The sequence below is a fragment of the Neopsephotus bourkii genome, unplaced genomic scaffold, assembly GCF_033783945.1.
Source record: "Neopsephotus bourkii isolate Nb327-2 ecotype Australia unplaced genomic scaffold, CSIRO-AGI_Nbou_v1 NB_780, whole genome shotgun sequence".
NCBI lineage: Eukaryota > Metazoa > Chordata > Aves > Psittaciformes > Psittacidae > Neopsephotus > Neopsephotus bourkii.
In genome coordinates, this window is record NW_026901276.1 from 1444856 (window position 1) to 1472340 (window position 27485).

Here is a 27485-nt window from a genome sequence, read left to right on the forward strand (position 1 = left end):
CATCTTGTCCCATAAATAGCCATTTATAGTGCTTGCATGTGCTTTTTTTATCAGTCAGTAAAGCACTTTTTAAAGGGTTCATTCTGTTAATTTAAATGTATTATTTATGACTCTTTGGCTATTTCTATATTAATAAGATCTCTATCAGATTTGAAACTTCTGTAAATCCTTCTCTCATTGCTTCTTTAGGAATTGCAAATAAGGACTGACACTTCTAAGATGATTAATTTTCCAGGTTGGATATTGTGGCTAACATTGACCTGAATCCTTTCTTTTCTTGCATTCTCGTTCAGTCATCATCTTCCTGTTACAGTATGTTTGTTTTATACATTTCTATAATTGTGCATCCTATAATTGTGTTTTCTTGGACTGCTAAGTCACCTATTCTATATTGATAATATTGATAATCTAAGAAACATATTTCAAAATTATTGTGGTAAAAGAGGACAGGAAAAAGATGAAAATATTATCTAGAAGACAGAAGTATGATGAAAAGCATCTAGTGAAGTCACAATTTCCAGTAATAAGTTCTTAATCTTTTTTGAAGCTTTGAGTAAGATGGAAGCTCTTAAATCATCACTAGTTAGGACTGGGAGAAAATGATGTTGCTGGGAGCAGTATATGGTCACCTCCCTTTCAATTTTTTCTTTCCCTACTATCCAGTAGTGTACAACTGACATGCATTGGCTTGTAAGAATGTGACTCAGAAACTGCATATGCAATATCAGTGTTGGTGTTGCAAAGCAAAGGCTATTAAATTCATTTTGGGCTATTTGCAAAGCTTAATTTTGCTTCTAAACATTTATTAAAGAAAACACTCCCTGGCGAAACTAAGTAATGGTATGCAGTTCCCCTTCCTGCATAAGATGGAAAGATCTGAGACTGGGTCAGACTCAAGGTTGATCTTGATCTGTATGCTGTTCCTATCAGTGGTCAAACGTAGATGCTTACGGAACAGTGTAAGAGCTAAGGAACAACAGATATACTAACAAACCACTCCATTTATATAGGCATTTCTAAATACCTATTTTCCTTTATCTCTTTCTCTTTTTTTTCACCCTTACTTTCTCCCTAATCCTGGTCTTTCAATTAAATTCAGTTTCTGCACAGTTGTTACTATAGACAACCACTGCATAAAATGCTTGTAATTCATAGTTGACAGGAATATAATATAACAGGCTTATATAACTAATATAATTCTACACATGAAATCATAATCTAACTTGAATGAGATGCAGACTTGGAAATAACACCTATGCTTTAAATTCTGTAACACTTTCAGTATTAAACTTTGTTTCTTGTTCAACATAAACTCACCAAAAATTAAACTCATTTCCTGAAAGCTTCTATATTTGAATGCTCCATCCCTGGCAGTGTTCAAGACCAGGTTGGATGAGGCCTTGGGCGATATGGTTTAGAGCGAGGTGTCCCTGCCCATGGCAGGGGGGTTGGAACTTGATGATCTTAAGGTCCTTTCCAACCCTAACTATTCTAGGATTCTATGATTTAGTTATGTGAAATACAGCCATCCCAACCTGTGCATTTTTTCTAAAAAAGAGATTGAAGTATTGATACACTGTTTACAAAGTACTGCTACTTAGCTGACAAGTCCTAGTTTTCTGCTTTGTGGCAATAGCTTTAAATTTGGAAGAGATTGGAGTCATATCTGGAAGCAGTCTGAGCCTGAAAGGAGTAGGCCTACGTAAGGCAGTAAGCTACAACTGCATCGTGAGATATGGGACTACTCAGAGTATGTGTTTCTCCTAATGCTAATTTGGAAACACCTGCCATCATCTGGCAGATTATATCTTTTGGTGTCCTCAATTTTTCCTGATTTTCTCACTTTGTAAAATTGCTTTATGCACGTTTCAAAAAACTGTAGGGGTCTGTTAAAGTTTGCCAGTGAAATTCTCTGAAAATGGTGCCTGCTTTACATTGCAGAATTTGCCAAGGTCTTTGCTTCCAAATATGAATCTGTTTTTCAGATGCCATTTATGAAGACAGCCAGGAGAGCTACTGTGTTGCCATTGATGGTGTGTCTGTAGAATGAAGAAGGGGAAAGCGGTAAACAAACAAGAGCTATGAAGCCTGGAAAAGAAGAAAACAGACAGTCACTCTGGCAGTAAAGACTGAGGGAGATGTAAGAAGGGATTGTCCCATGTGTAAGGAAGGAGAGGAGAAAGCCAGAGCAGAACGGAGTAAGTATGGGGGAGAATCAGAGCAAAAATGAAATGAAAAAGGGCACAGCAGAGATGACTGGGGAGGACAAAAAGGTAATGGAAGAAATGAGGTGGATGCACCATGGAGAATAAGTCTAGTAAAAGATTATGAAGACAAATTGATTAATGTTTGACAAGTACCAGTTATTCTGGTAATGCAAATCAGCAAAGATAGAATGTTTTTACTGCAGAGTTCAGATTGCACGTGACAAACTCTGAGGCCACATTTTGAATGATGAAAGAGAAATGTTGAAAAATTGTCTAAGGTATAACCAGTCATTTAACATGCCCTGAGGCAGCTGTTGTGGAAAAACTAAAGATCATATCATGCAAATTAAAGATTCTATCCTAATGTATGCTCACAAGAGTTAAACAATTAAGTCTGCATGAGCAATCTTAATTCTGGCATTTCCTAAATTTGAGTGCTTGACTTTTAATGTTCTTACTGGTAGCAAAATTAGAAAATAGTTGAAATGTGTTAAACATAGAATCAATGAAACCTTAGGTACAAATGCTTATGCTTCCCATATAGTTTAAAGCTACTGGTATACCTAGCTCAAACAAAAAAAAGATATTTTATTCCTTAGATGTAAAACAGTGGTACTGTAAAAATAAGCACATCAGAGGTTCAGGTGAAGATCTAATGGGTCTCTGAAGTTTTAAATCTGTCCTGCAGTGTCTCACATTTCTGTGCAGTAAATCAAGAATTAATAGCACTGCATTCAGTTTGCTTCGCTGCTTTCAGAAATTTGTATTTCATGCTGCAGAATAAAACTGTTATTAATTTTCTTCACCTCATATAACTGCACTTCGAGAAGAATAATACAGACTTGATCTGATATTGTTACCCATTTTTCTCAGCACCTTCCCTATTTCTATTTTTTATAGTCCTTTAGGCTCCTGTTTTACAGGATACTCCTGCTCATACCACTTCTCTGTCTCTTACAGCTTTCAATCTTCCTTCCTGAAGTCCTTTAAATAATGGATTTACAGGGGAAGTTAGCTAAGTTTCCATCCATTCTCAGGCTCTGATTTTAGTCTCTGTTTCCTTTTTTTCTTGAAGAAAACATTCCCTTTTTTAAGAATAGCAATGAAAAATGGAATTTCAAAGACAATTTACAATAACCTTCAAGGCATTATGTAAGTTTATGTTGTAACTAAATAGGGAACTCAGTTTTTTAAACCACAACTGAGCGAAGTATAAAAGTCCAAAAAGGCTCTTTAAATAATGTGATTTTGAAACTTTGTAATCTTGAACTAAGAAAAGTAACTAGATAGATTTAGATTAAGAACTTTTCAGGTTATTTCTTAAATGCCAGATAAGTTTCCAAGTTACTTTCTAAATAACCCCTAAAAACATCTTGTAAGCAATATATTAATGAAACATATTTTCTTGTCTGTGTTTCACAGTAGTACATTTTCCAGTATGCATTATTTAATGTAGTGTGAATATTTTACCATATTTTCAAACACATCACTAAAAATTGCTCTCTCAATAAGTAACAGAACTACTTGTAATTTCAATTCATGAATGACAAATGCCCTTTCATCTTAGTTAAGTGAATTATGCATTTGAAAACACAATTCTGCAGTCCAAGTGTTCATGCGTATTGCCTCAAAGAAATCTGGTTCTCAGAAAGACTGGATTCAGAAAAATAAGAGATGGATGTATCTTTTTCACACTGAGCTAGTCATTACATTTCTATGGCTTAAGAAACATTTTCAGCCAGATGTTTAAAAGGAAATCCCTTCAGGCTTTGCAAAGAAAAAAAAAAAAGTATGTTACAGATCTGACTATTTTTAGTGATAAAATGTTATATATAATCCCACTAACTAAAGAATGAAGAGGTTTATTTAAAGATGTTTCAAAGTAAAATATATAGCAAAAAGAACATAAAAATAATATGCTAAAGCAATTTCTACTGCAAAATTTTTAAAACAGTAAGAATGGGTTCAAAACCCACAATAAACATAAAACAAAACAAACCAAAAAGAAACAGCTGAGATCATGAAAAAAAATTTTCAGTGAAATATTCATGTCTGGTAAGACAAACAACTTGCTAACTGCAACAATTTCATATTTTACGTTCTTCTGTATTATATACTGGTGAATGTCTGTCATTGGAAATTGCTGTGTTAATAGGGACGAAAAGAATGAAATTAAGATGGGAAGGAAAAGAAAATAAAAAAGAGAGTTAGAAATCAGTATTTGTATATTGAATGTCTACAATAATAAGTGGACTATAGCACACATAAAATTAGCATTACGCAAAGCCTTATAAGGGTGGCATCTTGTAGAAATGAGAATTTCTGCTGTATGTGTACATTAAACAGGATAACAAAAATTTTGAAGTATGAAAACTTACGTAAAAGTAGAGTTGGCTTTCTGTGAGGCTTTTATTGCCTTTTTTTTTTTTTAATAGGCAATAAATACATCCCAAAATCCAAAATTCTCTTCCACTTTTTTCTTTTTTTTTTTTTTCTTTCTTTCTTTCTTTCTTTCTTTCTTTCTTTCTTTCTTTCTTTCTTTCTTTCTGTCTTTCTTTCTTTCTTTCTTTCTTTCTTTCTTTCTTTCTTTCTTTCTTTCTTTCTTTCTTTCTTTCTTTCTTTCTTTCTTTCTTTCTTTCTTTCTTTCTTTCTTTCTTTCTTTCTTTCTTTCTTTCTTTCTTTCTTTCTTTCTTTCTTTCTTGTCTTTCTTTCTTTCTTTCTTTCTTTCTTTCTTTCTGTCTTTCTTTCTTTCTTTCTTTCTTTCTTTCTTTCTTTCTTTCTTTCTTTCTTTCTTTCTTTCTTTCTTTCTTTCTTTCTTTCTTTCTTTCTTTCTTTCTTTCTTTCTTTCTTTCTTTCTTTCTTTCTCTCTCTCTCTCTCTCTCTCTCTCATTCGTTCGTTCTTTCTTCTCTATTTATTTATCTATTTATCTATTTTAAGTTTCTATCCTCTCCTAGGTATAGGTGAGGCTCCTACAGTCAAATAGAATTATCATTGTTGAATAAATGTTTGTGGTAATTTAAATGAAATACCTGCAGATATGAGAAACCAGAAGATAGGAAGAAGAAGTGGAGAGAAATGGGCAAGGTGGTATTAAAAGGAGAAAGAAGTATAAAGAAGACCAGAATAAATAGAAAAAGCAAAAGAGAAATCAGATAAAGGAAGGAAGAAGAAAGATAAGAACATCAAAACAGCCAAAAAGAGTGATTTTTGTTTCATAGATAAGAAGAAAATCAGTTTAGAGAGTGGTGTAGCAAAACCAAAGGCTGTTAACAAAACTATTAATCAGAAATCAAAGTTTTTCTGGGGGGACTTTTTTGGGGGAGGGGACAAGGGAGGGTATGCTACATTAAAATTACAGTATGTAACAAATGAATATTACACATTTTGCTTATTGAGGGCTACTAAATCAGAATTTAAAATCAGTATATTCACACTGCCTTAGAAAAGACGCCAGATAAATTATTGATATATATATGCATTGTAAAATATTAAGACTTTTAAATATTACCTACTGAATTCTTTAAATACAGATAAAACTCTATTTCAGCAGCATTATTAATTGCATTGTGGTGCTCTTGAATTGATTTTATTCTGCAGTTTGAATACTGCATGTTTCGTCAATCCCTTAGGGCAATAATATTTGTTCTTGTCATTGCACAAGAACAAACCAAGAACAAGATAAACAAAATCTTTCTTGAGGTCCTATCATCCCTGATGAAGCAAAGAACTGTGAAATGAAATAAACTGTATCTCCAAAGATGTACACATTACTGAGAAAAAGGTGCACAGGATCATTCAATTCAAAAGCATCTAAACAGGTGAGTGCAGAACTATCAGCAGGTGACACTGAAAAGAACGTATCATGATAATAAAAAAAAGCTGTTTTTTTGACAGAATTACTATAAGAAGGATGCCAATTTATCCTGCCAAGGACATAAAAAAGCACCAGTGATATTTTCTGTGACTGGATTAAGGTAATTAAAATCATAGCTAGTACTAATTTTATTTATAAGCAATACATAGTCAAATGCCTCTAAGAGATGTTTTGAAGGACAAGTGATGAAATATTATGTTTGGGAATGTAGCTGTCTGCCTTTTTGCCTTACATCAATTCCATAACAGAAAGTCGTGACTCTATTTCCAAAGTCATAAGTTTCTAGTAGCAAAAGTGTGACTTACTTTATAAGAGAGATCTAAGTATGAAAATGAAGTTTGTTCTATAATTAGAGCTGTAGCATACCTTGGTATCAGGGCTGTGTCTACATGTACTCCAGGCCCATGCTCAGAATTATTTATAAATTTATATTCTCTGATTTCAACAACTGTATTGTAAATTGTGTGACAATTTTGTTTTAATGGCCTGAGCCAGTTGAACCAACTTCTCTGCCATTACTTGTTCTATGAAATGTTATTTTAGCTTTTAGATTTTCTGATGTAGTTATAACCAATATTTCTATGAACTGCACTGGAAAGGATATGTTTCCTACGTAAATTTAAACACTGCCCTCATTTTGTAGTGTTGATATTTATGTATTAAAGCGCTGTAGCAACAGGTGAGGGATGAAACATCAGGTGACAAGATGCCCTGGAAGCTGCAGATCCAACCTTGCATGTGGGTGGTTCAGGACACTGGTCTCTCAAGATTGTCCAAGGAAATGACAGTCCTGTTCGGAAACACCCTGAATGCCTGAGCAGCCTTTTTTCCAACCAGATTTGCCTATCCCACATTGCCCTTAGACACCATGCTTGCAGTAAGCGTGGGTAAAGCCCTTCCCAGAACTTGCGAAGCCAAATCATCAAAGGACTGATATTAGAAATATCTTGCACTTTTCTTTCAAGGTTGCATTTTTCCATAACAATCCTACAGAAAATTGTCTTTTTTTAGCTCTATTAATAACAGAAACACTGAATTGGTCCTCTACCCAACCGTTACTACCCACATCAACATTCACTGCTTTTGATACAGTCACAAAAAAAAACTGAATAGAAAAAGCCTCACAAGGTCTTTGAGCTGTTCTGCTTTCCCAAACTGTATCAAATACACAGAAACATATTTATTTATTTTGTTCATCTAATTTGAATGATATATATTTGACTTCAGTGAGGCAATGTAACTAAGAAAAAGGGACAACAAACTGACATAAGGTGTGTGTTTTTTATCCAACATTTAGCAACTGTCTCACAGTTGCTTACAGGAAGATTTGTAAATTAGATGTTTTTCTGTGTAGCTCAATAGAAAGATCGGGGCATATCTGGTCAGGACAACCCCCCCCCAAGTCAGAAACAGAAAAGTCAAAGAACGTCCTTTGTGTTGTTTAGAGTTGGGTTTGATTTCAGGTGAAGAAGAGACAATTTTAACCACTAAATCACTGTTCTTCTGAGACACGGGTCCCTTTCAGTCTCCAGTTTCATGGCAGAGTTAATGATGAAACTATACCCTCCACCTTTCCTGTTTGAGCAATTTATACATAGCACAAAGTAATGACATACTGTCACAGTAAACATTGGAAACTCTCTCTATTACAAGTAAATGCCCCAAACACCAGAGAGTTGAATTCCTTTTTCTCCTCCAACATATCCTTTTTTTTCATTCCTCTGTCTTATTGGATGTTAATAACATATCTATATTAAAAAACTCCCACTGGAAGATCTGAAAAACATAAAGCAAACTTTACAAACCAGTGAGATCAGGCTGATGAAGGTAGAAAACTCAGTTAGAATCCTTTCTCTAATGCTGGTAGGAGACCCACAAACCTAGATATTTCCTTTAGAAAGTTAGTGGTATGATAAGGCGGCAAAGTGAAAGCTGTCCTATTTGTCTGTGTAAAAAAGCAAAAGGCTGTCTCATTCAGTTCTTGAAAAGCTTTGGAAAAGTTTTCAAAGTCCTTCACAACCTTTTATATAAAAATTATTGCAAAAGTCAACAAAATTTAACATGTGCACTTCTTCAATATTACCGAAGAACTATCTTAAAAAAATTGCATAAAGTCTATGAATGGTAAACATGAAATGAGAGAGGAAATCAGATGCCAAGAAAACTATTGGGAAAATGAGTTATTTCTTTCACCATAGTTGTCTGAATAGTTTATTTCATATTAATGCTAGGCAACTGCGTGTCCTCAAAGGACAACGTTTATATCCTTTCTTACTGTTCTAAATGCTGCCATCCCCTGGGACTCCAGGCTCAACCATGTCACCACTGTTAGTGGGTTTCCCTTCTCACTGCAGAAAAATGGATTCCAGGCCCTTGTCTGATGCCAAGTCACTGGATTGACCTCCTTTGGTCATATTTTCAGGAGATGCTAACTGGGATAATTCAGTGAAAGCTAGGTTGCTCTTTCACATACAGTGCGGCTTTTTATACACAGAAGTGCTGTGTGCAGTAATTCATATAATTTTTCACAAAAATTGAGTAAGACAATGACTTGCAGTGCTAAAGGCAGAACAGTAATGGATACTGATACTTAAAATAGAATATTTATCTCCCATTGAATGAACTCATACAGGAGAAGCAGAGCATGAATGTCAGTACTTCAGAGAGATGGGTAAATTCAGGCAGATATTATTTCAGTCATGACTATCAAGCATATTTAATAAATAAATGGGGTCAGGATATATTAGCACTGGAGACAAAGAATGTGAAGAATGGAGAAACAAATCAATAAAGAACATTAAGGACTCTGTGATTTTTTATTATTAATTTTATTTTATTTTAGTTCTTACATGGCCTAATGTGAATTCACTCATAATTTCAGAAAAACATTGGTATACGACTGGGCTATGCATTACATTTGTGAAGAAACAGGTTCATGGTTCTTTAACTGCAAACTTGCCAGGCCACCAAGATGAATGCCGAAGTTTACACCCCTCTTGGCTTTACTGATATCAGTCCAATCTAGCTATACTCAGACAGTAACAATTTATGACTTTAAACCTACAATCCCATCTGGAAAAAAGCAAACAAAACAAATAAAACAATCTCCTCATAGAAACAGACACGAAGTTTTTAGTAGTAACAAGTGACTCAGGTTGCAAGCAGCCTTATGTTCGACAGTGTCCCACATGACATCCTTGTCTCTAAATTGGAGAGACATCAATCTGATAGATGGACAACTTGGTGGATAAAGAACTGGCTGGATGGCCTCACACAAAGAGTTGTGGTTAATGGCTCAATGTCCAGTTGGAGACCAGTCAAGACTGGTGTCCCTCAGGGATCTGTGTTGGGACCAGTCTTGTTCGACACTTTTGTCGCTGACATGGACAGTGGGATTGACTGCGCCCTCAGCAAGTTTGCTGATGACACCAAGCTGTGTGGTTCAGTTGATACGTTGGAGGGAAGGGATGCCATCCAGAGGGACCTTGACACACTTGTGAGGTGGGCTGATGCCAACCTCATGAAGTTTAACCATGACAAGTGCAAGGTTCTACACCTGGGTCGAAGCAATCCCAGGCACAGCTACAGATTGGGCAGGGAAGAGATTCAGAGCAACCCTGCAGAGAAGGACTTGGGGCTGCTGGTGGATGAGAAAATGAACATGAGCTGCCTTCAGTGTGCGCTTGCAGCCCGGAAAGCCAACCGTATCCTGGGCTGCATCAAAAGGAGCATGACCAGCAGGTTGAAGGAGGTGATCCTGCCCCTCTGCTCTCGTGAGACCTCACTTGGAGTATTGTGTACAGTTCTGGTGTCCTCAACATAGAAAAGACATGGAACTGTTGGAACAAGTCCAGAGAAGGGTCATGAGGATGATCAGGGGACTGGAGCACCTCCCGTATGATGATAGGCTGAGAAACTTGGGGCGGTTCAGCCTGAGGAAGAGACCTCATAGCAGCCTTCCAGTATCTGAAGGGGGCCTACAGGGATGCTGAGGATGGACTATTTATTAGGGGCTGTACTGATAGGATAAGGGGTAATGGGTTAAAACTTAAACAATGAAATTTTAGATTAGATATAAAGAAGAAATCTTTCCTGTTAGGGTGCTGAGGCACTGGAATAGGTTGCCCAGGGAGGTTGTGAATGCTCCATCCCTGGCGGTGTTCAAGGCCAGGTTGGACGAAACCTTGGGTAGCATGGTTTAGTGTGAGGTCTCCCTACCCATGGCAGGAGGTTTGGAATTAGATGGTCTTAAAGGTACTTTCCAACCCTAACTGTTCTGTGATTCTATGATTCTGTGTTCAGGTGGCAAATATGCAGCATGTTCCATGAAGCTGGCATGGAACCCTTTTGCTGAAAATTATAAATAAATTTTTCTGATTCTTATTCTGTATGCATTTATTCTCACTGTTATTTGTTTTTCCAGACAGCTGTATACTTACTTTGCAATTAGAATTTAGAAGGACACTGTTATTAAGTTGTTCTGTCAGAGGAAACGAAATGAACACTTGCAGCATTTTCTGAAATGTTTAAAGAAGTCTGGCACAGCTGACATGGTTATATTGCTTCTGATTACAGCTTATCCTTGAGTAAGCAACATCTCAAGGTCCTCTGAATCATCCTTCATGGTCTGGAGTCCACAGGCTGAATGGAAACCCCTTGATTCAAAATCACTCTTATGCTAAAACACCAGCTCTTATGCAAGGTCCTCAGGCCAAAGGGAGACAATAAACTTTCATGTAACCTTCAGAATGTAGATGTATCTACTAAAAAGGGTTGCAAATAAAATGCCACAGCCTTTCATACATCATTATTTCATATTAACAACATTTTTGGAAGGAGCATATTTTTTTTTAATGAATATACTATATTATGGAAAAAATCAGCTTAACCACTGTGAAAATATTTTGCTGTAAGAGTTTAAAATATGTTAACAGCAAAAAAGAAGGTAAACTTCATTGTTAAATAAATAACACGAGCTATCACACTTTCTGCATTCTTGATTTTCCATTGAAATAATTTAAAAGACATAATTTAAAAATCAATAGTTTGATATGACCACAAAAATTTGGATGCTGAATTAGATTTTTTTTTTTTACAATCCAAGAACAAAGTGAAGAATTAGAGTCCAAAATTACTACAAAAATGGCAATAAATTTCATATGTGCTGTTGATTTTTTATCTTTCAAAATATATGCAACATAACTGTTACAGAGTCTGAGAATCTCTCAAGATACAAGGGTCCTGTAAACAGCACTTCTGGAGCCCAAGAAGAAATGCATCACCAGGAGAAGTCATTGAAGTGTCTATGGAGTACTCTTCTGAATATATGGCATGAAAATGGATATTCTGCTGGCTTTTCTTTGTCTTTACTAAGCTCTGCTTCATTAAAAGCACATTTCACAGCAACAAACAAGCAGAGCTTTGGTTGTTGAGCAGCTAAAAAAAAAGCCCATACCAAAGCCCAGTTATTGGAAGAAGTGTAGATGCATCTTCTAAAATAGCGGTGGGCACCACTTGTCTTCTGACAAATATATTCCATTTACAGCAATATATGGCAGGATTATCTAATTATCTAATTAATGGTTTCAATATTAAATTTTTGTGAGAAAATCCTCTTTCAAGAAAGTATGGGAATGTAGCAAAGTGGTTTAGGAAATAAATGACAGAAATATATTTTGAGCAAGGACTCAAATTTCATTTAAAGAACCTAAACATGTTAAATAAAGCTAGTATAAAAAAATTGTGTTTGCAAAAGGCTCTGAATACTATCTATTTCTTAGACTTCTGGTTCCAAACATATGAAAACCTTCATATTACACTTTTTGATAAGTATGATGCCCAAAATCTAGAAAAAAATCATTCCTAAAAAAAAACAAAAGAGGCTGATTTGGTGTGTGTGTGTGTTTTTCATACTAACAGCATTTGACTGCAAGTCTTGAACTGACAAGCAAAAATTGTGTCTGTTTTTTGTAGTCAATTGAAGAGTGCTTATCTGCCAGGCATCAAGGGTCCCTATGACTTAGGAGGCACATCCCCATCACAGCTGGGACCACACCTCTGCCTCAGAGCAGGTGAGCCCCATGCTCAGGATCTCCAGCATTCCTTTCTCTGCACAGGTGGTTTTAGTTGACTTTGTGTTGGACATGTGCATTCCTGTACTTTGATTTACTGCAATTGACTTTGCTGAACTGACATCTCTAAATGTGCATTTTTATATGAAACAGACAGCTCCTGCACCATGTGTGGATAAAAATAGTAATTAAAGAGCACAGTCGTCCATAATGGGCATTTATCTTAAGTGATCTTCTGAATATTATCTGTTTTCTCACACTGGCACTGGCAAAAACTGCCATCACTGTCAAATGATTTTCTTTTTAGTAAGGGTAATGTCACACTTAAATAAGGTTTCTTAGTCTCTTCTAAAGTTTTGAAGATTCTGAAAACCTAGAAAAATCGTTTAAAGAAATGGATGGTACTGATTATACAGAATCCATAAAATATCAGTTAAAGTAATATTCCAAGAAATTTTGACATATAATCCTAAATTAAATCACATGGTAGAATAATAGTCTAATAATCCTGGATTTACTTATAAATTGTGAGATAACTACAGTCCACTGGTTTGGATTTGGTGTTTGGTTGCTTGTTTTCTTTTGTTTTGTTTTTTCCTGACAGCTGTTTCCGTCTTCTTTAGCCTAGATCTTTTAGTGAGTGTGGGTATCTCTGTTGTTACCCTAAGGAATACTATTTATGGCTTCTTAGTTTCAGAATCTCTCATATGGGTGATAGCTTGGAGGGAATATGAGTAAATTATATCATCTTTTGAGACCTTGATGAATTTACTGAAAGCTGAAAAATGCACAAGTTTAAAAGTATGACTTTCACTTCCACCCGTTGATATCTTCACTTTATTTCCCGCAATGCATCTGAGAGAGACACAACAGAACTTACAAACATTTTTTTATTAAAATGTATTTTTTATTAAACAACTCTTATTTTTATAATCTCATAAAAATTCAGCCAATGAACATTATTTTTTCCACTATATTTTCAATCTAATTTCTCCTTATGGGGATATATTATAACCCTTATGGAGGTATATTATTAGAAGTTGGAGGTTGGAAAGCACACCAGGGGTCATCTAGTCCAACCTCCCTGCTCAAGCAGGGTCATGTTACTCAGGATCTAGAATATATCCAGGGGAAGAGACTCCACAACAACTCTAAGCAACCTACTCCAATGCCCAGTCATCCTCACAGTAAAAAAGTTCTTCTCATGTTCAGGTGGAACTTTATGGTTTTTAATTTGTGCCCATTGCCTCTTGTACTATTGCCTGGCACCACTGAGAAGAGTCTAACCCCATCCTCTTCACACCCTCCTTTCAGACAATACACATTTATCCCAAGCCTTCTATAGTCTGTGTTGAACAGGCCCAGCTCCCTAAGCCTTTCCTCCTTTTTCTCATATGAGAGAAGCTCCAAAACTCAAATATATTATTTTAACATAATAATATGTTTATTTTAACATATGAGAAAATGATTGTTCATTTTCAAAAATGGCTGAACTACTTCTTTGACACCTCCTGTGCCAATTTCCTTTCAAACAGAGCAATAGCTTAGTATATCATAAAAGGTAAAAGTTGCATAAGAGTAGATGCCACTGAAAAGTGATTGTTGGAAAAAAAAAAAAATTTATACAACTTTAACTACAGATGTAGCTGCTGCTCCTGTATAAGAAATCACATGAATTGATGAATCAGAAAAAAAACCACAACTTGCTCCTTATCAGTGTAGATAGACTGCAGTATACACATCTGCATTTCTCTGTAGTTTCTATTTTGCAGTAAAAAAGTTCTTGGGGTGGAGAAAGTAACAGCAATGAACATTTTTTAGCAAGCATGATCATATATAACATATGACTATAAATCTGTACCTGAATCCTACCTGGCATGCACACGCACAGTGCATGTAAAAGTAAAATGGAAGAAATTTTCTAGACACACTGTTCCTTTTCAATATCAGCAAACAGTATGAAGAGCTTTGGGCAGTCTCTTTATGTAGCTATCTATAAGAAAGAACATTATAAGGCTTGCTAATCTCTATAGTCTTCTTTCTATTCCAAGACTGAGCTGGTCACCACTGAAGAGTTGAGTTTGACAAGCACAAGACACAGATGATATACTTTAATTTTTTTTTCTAGCAGTGGCATCTGAGTCCTTTGTTGCCTTTCTGGCTGATTCTGCTTTCAGCTGTTATGACAGATACAAACAGTTGCTGAGAGTTTATATCATTTGAAGAACAGATTTTCATATCTTTCTCTATATATTTTGTTGTAACATGTTCGTTTCTGTAGATGTTCTAGAATAACCACATCAGACAGCTGGTTTCCATTCCCTCCCTTACCTATGACTATATTACTGTTTTTTACAAGAGTATTCATGTTGCTTGCTCTCAATTCTTTCTCTAGTAGCATTTTTCACTTCCTCTATATTTCACCTTGAATTAAAAAATCTGTTCACTAATCTAATTTGGCTTGTATTCACTTGCAGGTGTTTTGGGTTTGGTTTGGTTTGTATTTTGGTTTGAGTTTATATTTTCTGTGTATGTACAACCACTGCTTAGAAATTTATTTAAAAATAAATAAAATGCAAACCACTTCTAACTTCAAATGTCCTTCTTAAAATGTGTATGTATTTCTTCTACTTCATCAACATAATTTTGACAGATAACTGACAATGAATTCGACTAATACATAAAGGATGTGTTTTCCCCTTATGTATCTGACACAGTTGTCAGTTCCCAATACTACTAGTGTTGTTAGTCAGATCCTACTAGTAATAGCACAAACATGCAGAGTATCAGGGCCATCTGATACACAAATGACTGTTGACAAGGCCTCTTTATGTACTTTATTCAGTTTCAGACTTACTGCTACAAAAATTTATACTTCCAAAGTGCAATATTTGATATACCTCTGTTCAGGTGCTGAAAATCACAGTTTGGGAGTCCAAAGTGCACCTAAAAGGCTGAGTTAAAATTGACAACTGGAAACAAAGTTATTTAAGCCAAAATAGGCTGCTAAGTCATCAGTGGTTAGTTAGAGAAGGGAACTAAGTGCTAAGGGTTATATCATTTTTAAGGAAAAAGAATTTTTATAATGAAAGCTTGCCATCACTGACACAGTATAGTGTGCCAAACATAATGACAGCTATGAAATCCTTTATGAAGAACTGCAGGAGGCTGACATTTTCACATGCAGTTGTTGATGTCTCTGGAGTTGCCTTAGCTCGTTTGCTCCAGCCTGCCTTCTAGTCTGTGATGGGTTGGCCCCAACTGGCAGCCAAGGTCCCACCTAGACACTTGCTCACTGGCTGCCCCCAGAAGGTTTGGAGGAGAAAATAAAAAGAGTTTTCTTGCATTTTTAAATATTGAACCTTTGTCTCTAAATAAAAGACAGCATATGTGGAAGCATGTAACATGAGGTGAAGCAGTGAATTAGACTGCTATGCCACCTACAGCCACATGTATGTATTTCTGTCAGAAAAGTTATTTCCTTAAGTAAAAATAATTGCACAAAAAAGCAATCTAATCTAAACATGCAGTGTCTTCCTTATGTGTGTTCCCTGTTTTACGTGCAAGCACATCACTGCTCAAATCATACTGAGGTCTCAATGGCATATAAAGGAAGATGCATTGATTTGATTTGCTTTTCAGTGACGAAGACCTCAAAGAAAGAAAAAAGTTCTAAATATGCTACAGACTGGTTGTACATTTTTTTTTTGTAACGAATACTGTTTTAAGACATTCATGTTGCTGTCTTTATAGTGGTTATCTTTCCAGTCTTCATTTACCCTGTATATAAGTGTTGTGGTTTAAAACCAATCAGGCAGCTCGTTCACTCACTCACCCACTTCTTTCCCTCTCCCTACTCCCAGAGGGACAGAGAGGAGAATCGAAAAGAATGCAACTCCCATGGGTTGAGATAAGAACAGTTTAGTAACTAAGGTATAACACAAACCACAACTGCTACCACCGATAATAATGATAAAGGAAGTAACAAGGGAAGAGAATACAACACCTCACCACCCACTGACGGATAACTCACCCCCCAAGCCCGACCAAGCACTGACTGATACCTCGTCCAACCCCGCAATCCACTAGTCCTTCCAGGTCACTCTCAGTTACATCCTGGGCAAGACATGCTATGGTATGGAATACTTCTTTGGTCAGTTTGGGTCAGGTTTCCTGTCTCTGCTTCCTCCCGGCATCCCCTTCTCCCTGGCAGAGTATGAGGCTCAGAAAGTCCTTGGCCAGACCAAACATTTGAGCTGTAACTAAAAACACTGGTGCTATTAGCACTGTTCCCAGGCAGAAAGTCAAAAACGCAGTGCTGCACTAGCTACCAAGAAGGAACAAAATGACTGCTACTGCTGAACCCAGGACAATAAGGTTGATAGAAATAATACTTTTAAAACTACAAATATGTACGTCCAGTGCGCTACGCACACTTTCAATGAAACTATAATGTATAGCTAAATATTTGGAGTAGTTGATATATCAGTGGGGTTTTTTATGTTTACCATCCTTTCCCTGTTGGATATAACATTGAATATTATGCAAATAATTTACTATAGCAATTTTGGAGCTGACTATTTTTAAGACATTTTCTCCTCTTAAAATGTAATTGCCTGAATGAAAATGCAGTCCAGAGTAATATAAACAAAAAGCAGATTTCCTTATAATTTCACAAAGATGGTCAGTCTTTACCCAGCAGCAAGACAGAGCTTTAACTATCCTAACATTACTGCCTGTTGTGTTTCTTATGAGCTGCTTCTAGTGCTATAATTTCTTTTTCTCAAATGCCCTGCAAAACACTCTCAGTCTTCAAAGTACAGTTACTTAAAAATATATTGGTTTCCCTTTACAGAAAATGTATCTCTGAATATGAAATGTTTTAAATTTTGCAAGCAGTGGTACTTACAAAAGAACAATTTTTTAGCTGGAATAGACACAGTCTGCAGCACTATGACAATGCAGCCCTCAGCCAAAGTGGGGCTTGATCTTCATTTTCAATTGCCAGGTTGTCTTTTCATAGCATGCTGTAAAAAATACAAAATTCTTTCTCTCTTTCCCTCCACCTCCTCAATTATCATTCTCCCTATCACTTTTCATTGCTTGCATTATACTTCAGAGTACAGGGAAGTAGATAATAATCAAGTTGATAAAGGACTGCCTTTTTAACTCAATGGCATGAAGCATAAAAATATTTTTTGCACTTCCTGCTTACAGTACAGAACTAGAATTGCTGTGTAAGGAAATCCTGAACATGAACATCAAAGAGGGAAGTTTGACAACTTTAGGGAAATGTCAGTGTGCCAGTGACGTACTTAAAAGAAGAATGGGTACCAGACCCACGTATAAGGTCTAGTCTGGAATCCGGACCAAACTGGTTCCAGCGGGCTTGGTAAATGGCTGGAAGGTATCCCTTAAGTTGGGAGCTGCAGCCAGACAGAAGCCAAATATCATCTCTCTTCAAGCACTGCTTGAGGCCATTCTGTACTAGGTGGAAACTGCATGGACAGTTTCGCACTACTGTGAGTTCTCCCAGCTGAATAAAATTTTCTGGGAACTTCTACAAGCTTAAAGATGTTCATAGAGTTTAATGTTTTGAAAGAGCTGGAACTGAAACACAAAAGGCTTTGCATCAAATATGGTGCAAGAGTAGGGAAACAGTGAGGTAGTAATGCTCCTCAAAGACCTGGCTTGTTTTCAGCCACAGGTACTTGAAAACTTGTTTCTGGAACTGCATATTTGAGAAGCTGTTCAAGGGACACAGAAACATGTAGACTTCCAGGAGTGAAAAAACATGTTATGGAAATAGACAAAAGACTGCAAAAAAAAAAAAAAAAAAAAGGTTCTTTGGTGCATCTTGAAGGAAAAAGAAGTGGAGCTGAGGACAAAAGAATTGTCAACAGCTATAATGCAGATGACAGAAATGCTCTTGAACCATTGTATTTAAAACAGAAAAAAACCCATAAATGTTCCTTAATAAAAGGAGATGTTAATGAGCCGTGCTCTGTCTGGAGGTGAGTATCAAGTGGAGTACCACCATGCTCTATCTTCTTGTCTGTCCTGTTTCAAACATTTTTAGCAAGGATGTGGAGGCAGCAAGTGCTCGTTCATCAGGTTTGAAGACAACACAGAATTGGAAGGACAAATTGGTATACTTGGAACACAGGGCTACCATTAAGGGAGACATAGATGGGTCATGGTAATGGGCTAAAAGCAACCTCATGTAATACAACAAAGACAAATGCAGAGACTGCCTGACAGTGTTTCAGTTGCTGCAGCCCTCAGAGGGGCTGGGAAGCCTATTTGCAGAAAAGACCCTCGGTCAGCAGGGCCCTGAAGAAAAGATTACCAACAGCAATAACAGTAGAGCAGCCAGCAAATCACATGAAGTGATTATACCCAACTACTCAACACATCTGGGTCCTGTATCTGGTTTTAGGTCTTCCAGTACAAGAAAGGCACTGATAAGCTGCAGTGAGTTCTGTGGAAACCAGAAAGTTTGACAGGCTGGAGCACTTGCAAGTCATTTACACCTCGATTAAGTGAACAAAAATAATCAAGGGGTAGACATATTTTGTTCAAGGACAGAAACATTACATGGCCAGGTGTTCAGGAGTTGTAGCCATAGTAGGAACTTGTCAAGCAAGTAATTCAGAAACACTAATAAAGCTATTTCCTGCCACCCAGATTTTAAGATAATGAGAAACCTGGAAGATGAAGTTATCCAGATATACCATCCTGTTTTACAGACAAAAGCTCACAGCTTCCTCTTTGAGGTTGAATAAAAGTTCAACTTTCGAGAACATTTCTGGGCATAAAATCTTAACATTAGACTTCAGAGTCATTGAAATAAAATGTGTTTACTCCAAAATACATATTTTTGAGATTCAGAATTTATAAACTAGTCTAGTTACTTTATAAAAAGAATCTCCTGCAGAAGACATGAAAATTTTTAGTAAGTCATAGAAAATGAAGTGTGTCTGTGTGACAGCATTTACAAGATAAAGTTAAGAACAGGAAGGATGGTGGGTAGAAATTTTGTTCCAGCAGAATTAAATTATATATAATAGAATCATAGAATAGAATCATAGAATAGTTAGGGTTGGAAAGGACCTTAAATCATCTAGTTCCACCCCCCCTGCCATGGGCAGGGACACCTCACACTAAACCATGCCACCCAAAATGTGGTTTGGTTTTTTTTTTCTTTTCCTCATCACTTTTCCTTTTTTCTTTGACTTAAATAAAACTTTCTGGCTGCCTCTGGGCAAATTTGAAAACTCTTAAGCTATGATTTTGTTTTCTCATCTCAGGGAAAAAAATCTCATAGACTGACCTACCCTATTACAAAACCTTTGTCTTCAAAGTCTTTCATAGCTTTCTCTTGGGCAAAGCTCAGAATCAATATTCTACCCTTGCTTCTCTTAGTCTATTAGACAACCTTGAGCCTACAAGGTAACATTTTATTGTTAATTTTACCTTTCTCTTAGCTCCCATGTGTCTGTCCTAATTCTGCTACCATTTGAAGTGCCCCTTTAAATTTTATTGAAATTGCCCCCAAAATTAGATCATAAAGATTTTTTTCTGGAGTCCTGCATTCCTTTCCATCTTCATTTTCACTTGTACAAATTCATCCAATTCCTGTCCTCTTTATCTGAGCTAAAATTTCTGTGGGGGGTCAAATCAAAATTCCTAAACCTCATTCTAAGACACCTTTTCTCATTTCACAGGTACTGTGAACACCACTAACATCTTGTCAATCCAAGCTTACTGCTTAGATGTTATGCATTATATCTTCAATCTTTCTTTAGAGAAAGCTGTTTTTCTGCATATCATTAATAAAAGGTGTCTTCATTGCCATCTCTTTTGCTTTCTCAGGCCTTTATTATCTCACATTTCAATTTCTACTTTCTCTGCCGTGGTTTGAAAAGAATTAGTTGTATCTGGACCAATAGATCAATTACCAGCCAGTCAATCTATATCCAGCCTTTGTTTCTTGTCTTTCAGATATTCAAACAATTATATTAGTGTCTTCTTTGCATTTTCCTACAAGTGAGATTTTCCTTTTAAATACTCAAAGAACCACTTTTCTGGCTTCTCTTAAACTGCCTCTCAATCCTGTTATGATATTAACATAGAATGTTCAATGATTACAATCATGGACAGAGTATATGATAAGACTCTTCTCTGACAATTTCATTAACTATACTTTGTTATCATTTTATTTGTTTGCTATAGCTAATTGTTGCCTTTCCCTTCACGCTAGAATTGTAAGCTATACCTTCCACTCCCGAAGTTTTGACAGATATCTGTACAATGCCTAATAACATCAAAATTTTTGTAGGAGAAATAATAAGTAAAAGTACTGTTAATGTCACTATTAGTGTCTATTGTAAAATTTTACAGAACTGGAGAGGAACAATTTTCAGAACAAATTAGTACATGATGGCTTTGTTTTAGAGGAGATTAGAGTGTGTTCTTTTCTTATCATACCAAAGAGTAGAAAAGAATTAGCTACATTTATCATAAGCTTCTATCTACAAACAACAGAAGGTGAAGAAAAATAAAGATGTAGATGAGGAACAGGAAAATGAAAGAGTGGTGAGAGAAAATGATCGAGGATCAGAGATAATCTATTTTGAAAAGTTTTTCTCAAGTGTTACAGTCTTTGACAACTGCAGACGGTATTTGATCCCTTACCTTTCATTACATTACGAAGTCTGAGAAGGCATATTTGAACTCAAAAGCAGAAAACCAGAGGTGCCATTTTGAGTATTTTTTTTTCCTGAAGTACAGTTTCATTCTAGCAAACACAATTTATTTTTTCAACTTATGTTCTGTTTCTCCTACTATAAACAAAGCAAAAATAACAATCTTCACTGAGAATTAATATCTCATTATTTTGCATTTAAAAGACAGATTTCTACTCTCTGAATGCAGCAGAAATCACAATGCTTTTTTCTAGAGCTGTCAGAATATGGATTCATAGGTCATCCACACTAGGATCTCCAGTTATAGTTACTGAAAAGTATTACTTTCTTTCAGGGCATCAGGGATGTCCTTCACTTTCTTATCCATCTTCCATCATCCAGACATCAACTTCATATGTCAGGACGGCAATTCTGGAAGAATTTGCTGATTGACTTAACCTGAAATGTATTTTAATAAATATAGATTCATGCATTGTAACATTCCTCATTTGTTCACTGTAACTTGATGTGTAGATTCTCTGATGTTCATGCTTTTTTTCCTGGGATGAAATATCTTGATATAGATTAAAGCTTTGTTGCTTAACTGTGGCATGTAAGAAATGTCAAGGGAATAAAACTGAAAAAAGAAGAATTCAGTTACAAAGACAGCTCTGAAACTAAAATGGCCTTTTGTCAGGGGACATATTAGTAAATAATATCTACTGGATGCCCTTCAGGGACAGAGCAAGGCATTTCTGCTTTCCAAGGGATTGTATGAATTCACTAAGTAGTTTACTGCTATGTATTCAAATATGGCTGAAATGAGAGGACAAAAAACCCAAAACACTTTAAACACAGAAAAACTCACTGCAACCATAGCAGTGCTAAGAGATATGCCCTAACAGATCATATTATAGATATATGCTGAGAAAAATCTGTTGCTATTGTGAAAAAGCACTTGAAAAGTGAAATTTAAAAAAAGAGAATATGAAACCACCCTTTTATCTGCTCTCCCTGAGATGCTGATTGGTTGATTTTTGTCCACAAACACCAGTTTCCCTGTCTGGGGAAACACGAGGCTGAAATTCAGTGAGGAAGTGAACAGCTCTTCTTCTCAATCTGCCAGTAGCAGTTACACAGTGATAATACCAAACCCTGAAGAAAATTGAATGACACTTTATTTCCAACTGAAGCACAACAGCTGCAGTAAGAGAGCCTCAGGTATTCTTGGGTGAAGCAAGCAAAGCAAGCACATGGCCAGGATTACATAAAAAGCCTCCGAGGGGTAACATTAATTCCAAGTGAAGCAGAAGGGTAAGGAATTCTCTTGGGAAGTCCTGCTGTATTATTAAGGCTTTTGCATAGAGCTTTCTGAGTGACGAGGTTGGATACACATTGCTTGTCTGATTGTACAGTGGAATTTTCAAAACAGCAAGAGAATAAGGCCAAGCAGGACTTTATCCCTGGTGTTGACACACTTCTGGCTAGGTGGCAGAAAGCTTACAGTAAGGTGTGAGTCAGGGCTGATGGCTTTTACTGTACACCTACAATACATTAAGATTTTTTGTGTAAGTATTGGGTCATGCTGTCATTAGGGAGAAAACAGACCTCTTATGTAAGAGCATGAAAATATTCCAGTGAAAATATTCCAGTGTCTGTCCTTCTTGAATTCAGGAGTTATTTGCGTGTGTTTCTATGCAGCTATTTCCAGTCATGGTTACTTGTTTGTATTTTGGAGAAATTTAATGTGTTTTGTTTTGTTTTAATTTATTTAATGTGTTGGTTTGTTTTCTGGGGTTTTTGTTTGGTTTTTTTTAAGTTTTGTTTTTGTTCCTTTAAGTTTTGTTTTTTTAAGTAATGGAGACTTCAACATTTGTACAGGACTTGCTGTATCACAAGAGTGGTTTAAGCTTTTGTGAAATTGCAGAAATTAAATCCATTTACCTTTTGCAAAAGGAAGCTACCTTGGTAGATATATAAGGTGGCTTAAATCATCTGGTTTTTTTCAGTGGCTGTCAGCAGCAAAGGCATTAAAACTTCATTTGCAAGATTTATCTTTAATGTAAGATGGCATCAATAGACATTTAAAATTGGCTGGTACAATACCCTATATGATACTGGCAGAAGCCACAAGAATCTTACTTTGAATGAGAACTTATTTCTTTCAGCTGTCCAAAAAAAAAAATACATGCATTCACTCGAATTCCAAGAGAGGAGTTACTTAGGTTTGAGGTATTTTATATTTTTTGATTATGTATTGTGAGATAAAAGACAGTTGAACAGAGAGTACGATTAATTCTCTCTCTCTAGATTAACATTTGTGGGTGTTCTTTGTCCCAGTTTATTATTTAATACAGGATTTTCTCATAGTGTAGACACCTTGTAACAAAAAGCCTCTAGACTGCTCACAGGCAAATTATTCTTTTTTCTTTTATATCATTAGATTTGAACCAGCCCTGTTGCCAGTGTGAGCTGTCAGTTCAGAACAAGAAAATATAAACAAATTATTTAAATTTTTTTTTTTTAAGCTTAAGATCATCATAACTATGGTTTTGGTTAATACTTAACAAGCACAGGTAAGAAATTTTAATCAGAAATCACACTTCTCTTTGAATAAAGTAGAGATAGTAAAATTGTCAGTGCAAATTTTTTCTCCTCATAATAAAATTAGAAATGTAGCTATAAATAATCATTTTTCCATTTCTATTTGACTTGTGAATTCTCCTCTTTAATTCATTGCTTCCTCTTAATATTTCATGAGTGTGTGTGTGCATGTGTGTGGCTATGTGAACTACATTTATTTACCTATTTGGAACACATAAATGATAACAGCAGCTGCTCAATGAGAGCATTCCACTGCATCAATTTATGTTCCATGTTAAATAAGAAATTTATATCCTCCACACCAGTCTTGTTACAAAATAATTAATTTGATTCAAATGCTAAATTAAGTATGACAACGAGGTTTTTTGGATTAAAGTTAAGGAGAAAATAGATTGCAGCGTTGGAAAGCCTAGAGCATGTTTTGCACTGCACCTTGAAACAAACAGCTTTGACTAAAGAGTTAGTCTATCTCTTTGATGGCTGCATTACCAAGTCAAAGTCTTCAGGGCCTCATGAGGGTTCAATGACAGAGAATATTGTAGTAGCTAGATGTAGGACACATAGAATGTAGGCTTTTTGATCAAGTTGTAATAAACAGTTTTAATTAACTGGGTTTCCCAGAGGGGATTAAAGAGAAGTGGAGAACTCTTTGTTTTATTATTTAAGATTCAAACTATTGCCTCCATTAGGCATATTCAGAGTTTATAGTTAGGATTCATTATGGGTTCATTTCAGTGGAGATTGAACATGAAGTATACCTGATACATTTTCTTTCTTTGGCTTGGTTAAAATAAAAACCTTCAGGTCCCCTCTGTGTTTCAGAACAGTTATTAGGCAGTCATGCTCTTATTTCCCTTCAGACTTGAATAACAAGTGATGATAAGAGAAAGAGAAAATCAGGAATTTATACTGCTGATATACTATATTTCCATTTTGAAATCTATTTTAACTCAAGTCGCTTTTCTATTGAGTAACAAACCAGAAATGGAAGGGTTTTGTGAGGATGAGAGATCACCTTTGGAGGAGTTCTCAATTACTTAAGATTGAATTCCTCCACATCATTTTTTACCAAGAATGGTTTGTATCATACACTTAATTTCAACATCTTGTGTTACTAGGTTAATTTGCACTGGATAGAGACACCACAGGAGTCTGATTAAAAGTCACCCCATGAGTTATTAGAACAAACAAAATCCATCACTCTCTCAGTGAACCTGTAAAAAGCAATGCAGTGCTGTCTCCTTAGTTAATCACAATTTTGAAACAGCATTACTTAGACCATTCCTAGGGACTTAGCTCCTTGACTCCTGACCTCACTTTGTAACTACACAAGTATTTAATTTTACATGCATACTGAAACCTAAATAACTTGAACTATGGTCCTAGTAACAGCAATAGCTGTTAGGAGCTAATAGCTGACTTGTGTACTGGCAAGCAAAGAAAACCCCTCTCTTACTTCTTTTCATAAAGAAGTAATTGACAGTGGAGCTGTTAAAAAAATGGTTTCTTCTCAATGTATGCTGAAACTCGAAATTTACTAGTTAAGTGTAACCAAATACAGCCTAGCACAGGGGACTTGAAGGTAGCTCGCTAGCTGTCAATTGACCAGTGTTTCTACACAGTCTTAAAGCCTCCTTCAAGTTATTTTCAATCAATGATATGATACATGTTGCAGTAACTGTCAGCTCCATAATTAAAGAGATTTTTTTTAGGTTGGGGTTGTGGGGTTTTTTGGTGTTTTTTGTTTGTTTGTTTGTTTGTTAAACTTCAGTAGAGGGTTAAAGTCCTTAGATGCAAAAGAAATAGATAAAACAAAAGGAACAGACATACAAACCTACACCAGGTCACCTTTCTTTAAAGACATAAATTCAGCTTGAAACATCAAAATAAGAGATTTCTATTAATCCTATAGGAAAGTCTCAAAATGGTAATGAGGAATGGTCTCCCAACAGTTGAGATTGCTCAAACACAATAAAAAGATGAGGTATGGAGGGGGAAAAATTAAGCTAAGGAGAAGACAAAAATAAAAAGGAAAATTTTATTTTACAGTGAATCAGAGAATTTGGAAAAAAATCTCCAAATAATACACATCCCTTGATATATGATAACACAGTTTGCTTTATGAACAAATTTTCTGCAGTATAAGTTTCTACATTTCAGCCTGTATAGATGGGACTAAGCCTATGTAACATAGAAAGGAAAAACCCCCACCAGGTCACAGCAAAATATGCACTTAAAAGTAACATTTTCTTTCTTAATATTGTACTTTTGTTTTTGAACTGTAATTAACGTACTAAAGGAATGGGACACTTTGGCATTGCATTCTTATTAATGTTGGGGTTTTTTTGATACTGGAATTACAGCTTCAGACAACCTATTTGCAATTGGTATATCTATATCACAAATTATAAGAGACAAATACCTTTCCCGGATTTAAATACAGCTCAGATATCAGAACAAAGTGGGATTGGGAAACAGAGGTAAAATTACTTGCTCAAAGTCTTGGAGCAAAGCAGTGTCAGAGCTGAGAAAGATCCTCCTGAGCAAAAATACCTGCAGGAAAATAACAGCCTCTTTGTACCAGCAGTCACAGATACTACACTTGCCCATGTGTTGGAAAATGAGGGAACCAAAAGCATAGGGTGAGATGAATAGTGACCCTGAAAAATGAAGCTGGCATGATGAAATATTTGTGATCAAAGAAACAGTGCTTAGGGTACACAAACAAAAAGATTGTAGCCATGATATTAGACAAGCGTGCAAAGGAGAAGCTATCATTCAGTCTGTTGTGCCTGAACTGCTTAATGTTAAACAGAGTATTCAGAAGCCTGTTTCACTGAAACTCTCCTGAATTTACTGGGCATGACCAAGACAACTTTATAGAATTTCTCTATTTTAAAAACTATTATTTTTTTTAAGGTTATAAAAGAAATAAAAATAAATACTTCTTGACAGAGTCCTTCTAGAAAATAATGAGCATGGGATGAAACGAGTGTATAATACATTAAGAACTGTAATATTTGAAATATATATGCTCCTGTTCCAATTTACATACAGACAAGAAACTTATTAAATGGATTGTATTCTATAACAAAAAAGGAAAATATAGAAGAAAACATGTATAATACTTCAATTACTATCAAGCAATTGCTATCTTAAGAGTAGTTATCACGTAGCAATAATAATGTTTAAAAATTAATGTTAAAAGAAAAAGAGTGGCATATTGATGAAGAAGGAAGAGTGCATTACTGGAATAGTTAGAAAGGGGAAAGACATTTAATTGCTTTACAATTAAATGGTGAGAACAAGATGGAAAATAAAAAACCGAAAGTGCCATGTAATAAATAAAATTAAAAAAAACCCAAACCCAACCACTCAAAAATGCCCCCACCAAACTTTCTCCAGAATTACTTCTTCCCTTTGAGACTGCATCAGAAAGGAAGGTTCATTTTGTGCTTTAAAGATACACATGAACTGCCAACAATAAATATCCACTTTGTCAAAGATCTTTGTGATTTTGGGAAAGTTATTTAGCTTTTTTTTTGGTTTAGCTGCCTGGGCTACTAAATGAGGTTACAATATTGTTCTGTCTCCCAAAAGACTTGAGACATATTATAATATAAAGTGGTGGAAGATGCTCTTAGAACACAGGAAAAAGTTGTTTCTGTAAAAATAATTTAAGCATCCAGCTTTCTCATGGTGTGTTTCTTTTTATAGTGCTTGTGTCCACACTTATGTCTCAGAAGCACTTATGTCCTTAAGAAGATTGACTTGAAGACAAACATGTTTTTCTTTCTTTTGTAGAAGGTTTGATAGGAGAGCAAGACTAGGAGTCCTTATGTATATGAGCAAATAACTCCATACCATGGGAGAATATCGCTTCAAAGACATCACCTTTTCAAGGATAATTTGAAAAATATAGTCTATATACATTTATTGATAGCATCATATACTAGATCTTTGCTAAAGGGTTAATATGCAGACAGCCAGAATAAAACAGATTTAAAGATAATAAAATATTTTATGGCAATATAGGTTAAA